Genomic DNA, 2,945 nt, shown 5'->3' with positions numbered 1-2,945 from the left:
ACTTTCTGACCCACAAACGGGTGTTGTTGTAAATCATGCTATTTCTTCATTTGGAGTTCATTTACCGGTAACCACAATGATTCACCCCAAAAGAAGTGCCAGATATCGACGTGACAGGTTTGAGTCTGCAAAAAAACGGACCCATGGCCGTGATTCCCCCTCTCTCTCTCTCTCTCCCTCTCCCTCACACACACACACACTCTCTCTCTCTCTATCTCTATGTCTCTCTCCCTTCCTCTATCCATCTCTCTCTCTCAGTTGACGGGAGGTAATCCCCGCCATGTGAGAGGGCGGCACGAGCTGTGGAGGTGGGTTGTTTTTCATTCAAATCCTGCTGCACCTATAAAAAGCACAACTCTGTGAGACAGAGGCTGAAAACAGATGGGGAAAGGTGACTGATACGATTGTCTATATCTGCCTGCTTACATTGCCGGCCAGACATCATCGGCAGGGCGAGATGCAGAAGTCTGCAGGTGTCCTGACGGTGCTGGCCCTGAAACACACAGCTCTATGTCTGGTTCTGCTGCCCCGGTTCCTGCTGGCAGCGCTGATGCTGTGTCTCCTGGACGTCCTGTGCATCAGGAGGAAAGTGCTGCTGAAGATGGAGGGCAGCAGCCCCGAAGACCCGCCTGTCTGCGTCTCCGACTCCAACAAGATGTGCACCCTGGAGTCGCTCAGGGCCGTGTGGTACGGGCAGAAATTAGACTTTTTCAAATCGGCGCACATTGGATTTATCGCGCCCAACACTGAGGTTGTGCAGCTGCAGGAGCGGCGCACGGCCAGGGTCCTAGACTATGTGAAAGGGAGGAGACCTCTCATCCTCAACTTCGGCAGTTGCTCCTGACCACCGTTCATGACGCGCCTGGCTGCGTTTCAGCGCGTCGCGAGCCAGTATGCGGACATCGCCGACTCCCTGCTTGTATATATCGAGGAGGCGCATCCCTCGGACGGCTGGGTGAGCTCCGACGCGCCATACCAGATCCCCAAGCACTGCTGTCTGGAGGACAGACTGAAAGCCGCTCAGCTGATGCACTCGGAGGTTCCCTGCAGCAATGTGGTAGTGGATACTATGGACAACTCGTCCAACGCAGCTTACGGAGCCTATTTTGAGAGACTTTATATCCTGAGGGATGAGCGGGTCGTGTATCAGGGGGGCAGGGGACCGGAGGGCTACCGGATATCAGAGCTGAGGAACTGGCTCGAGCAATACCGAAATGATTTGGAGAATTCCAGCAGAACAGTGGTGATCCACGTTTAACTTAAAGAAAACCATTAGGCGCGTGAAGTGTCCACACGGTGAAGAAGTATTCAGATGCTGCTACAAACTCTTTACACACTGCACATATAACTAGGCCTATACATGTTGTTTTGGTTCAGAAGCATTATAGCATTATTACACATATCAGTAATGTATATTATGATGTAAAACGCACGATAGGCTTAGTTGTTCAGTTGTGCTCGTCTTGACACTCATTATTTGTTTGGTTGTTTGTTTTTGTAAGGAGCTGTCTTTGATTTGAACCTGTGCAAAAGTTTTGCTTATTTCAGTTTGACCTTCATTTGATTGTTTATTTTTATACTATATGGTCTCTACTTTGTGTGTGTGTGTGTGTGTGTGTGTGTGTGTGTGTGTGTGTGTGTGTGTGTGTGTGTGTGTGTGTGTGTGTGTGTGTGTGTGTGTGTGTGTGTGTGTGTGTGTGTGTGTGTGTCTAAATGGCTAATACCTTTTACTCTAGTGTTGTTGTGAAGTTCGGTTTTTAAAGGGTTTTAAACCAGAAAACTGATACTGATGTTGTTTGATACTAGAGTACTTGGCGACTAGCGATGTCTTCAACGAACAAATTGCCAAACGTTCTGTAAATTGTTTATATTTTATTGAACAAATATTTGTAATAAATGTTAGAACACATTGATCTTATGACTCCTGAAAGCATCTTACTGGCAAGTAGGTCTAGGCCTATTTGTTAATTATCATACATTCTGTCATCCTTATCTTTTCAGTGCAAATATTCCACTTCACGTGCACATTCAGAGAGAGAGAAAGACAGCTAATAGCTCTGATGTGTCTCTGGTTCTCATTGAGTAGGTGGCAATGATTAAGTAGGTGTATGTTTACCATTAAATTCCTTTTTAATTCAACCAAATCAAGAATTCAGTTCAAATTCAAGTGAAAATTGTTGATGTTTTGTGTATTAATGTATTCATTTTATTTTAGCTTTATTTATACCAGGTTAGTCTCATTGATATAAAAAAAAAAATCGAAAGAGACCTGACTAAAATAGCAGCACACAAAGTTTTAGACCCATCTACAACATAAAACACAGAGCAGTACATTTTAAAACATTTTGCAGCGGAGATCTTAGTCATGCAATTTTACATCTAACTAATATGTTTGGTCCAGTATTTCTCAAGTGAAAAAAATGTGCATGTAAACGAGTTGTCTATTGTTGAATGACAACAGACATTTCATTGAAGAATCCCTACTGTTGACCAATGACCATCGAAGGGACAAAGACTTTGTGTGCACGACCACCCGAAAAAACCCTTGCCGAAGACCAAAACGAACATAAACATCACAAAATGTCTTCATGATATATGCACAAACTGTTCCAAACTGTTTCGGATGGGAAGCATGAGGATGCCAATAAGGCACTAATTATTTGGGGAGGTGTGATGCTTCTAGGGGTCAAAACATTGACAGCCCCAGACTTCATTGTCCCTAGCTTTAAACCAATTTAAGGAGGCGAGCTCCTGCAATTTAATGTCTCTTAATAGCTAATTGGAAGAGGAAGGGCCAGAGAATGCTTTTTTGCCCAGCTCTGTACGGTGATTTTGTGACAAATTGTTCGTCATATCTAGTTCATGTCCCGAATTCAAGTGCTCCTTCATCCCCATAATCACCTGTACAACTCACTCCATCTCCACACCATTCACACAGTGTTTAT

General features: G+C 44.4%; 1 pseudogene; it reads left to right on the top strand.

Annotated features, from left to right (window-relative positions):
- Positions 1-230: 230 nt before the first annotated feature.
- LOC129817235 (thyroxine 5-deiodinase-like) lies at positions 231-1,913 on the top strand (annotated as a pseudogene).
- Positions 1,914-2,945: the final 1,032 nt, after the last annotated feature.

The sequence above is a fragment of the Salvelinus fontinalis genome, chromosome 20 (assembly GCF_029448725.1).
Source record: "Salvelinus fontinalis isolate EN_2023a chromosome 20, ASM2944872v1, whole genome shotgun sequence".
NCBI classification, from domain to species: Eukaryota; Metazoa; Chordata; class Actinopteri; order Salmoniformes; family Salmonidae; genus Salvelinus; species Salvelinus fontinalis.
The sequence above is the reverse complement of the archived record's forward strand: the minus strand, read 5'-3'. Positions and strand labels throughout refer to the sequence as shown.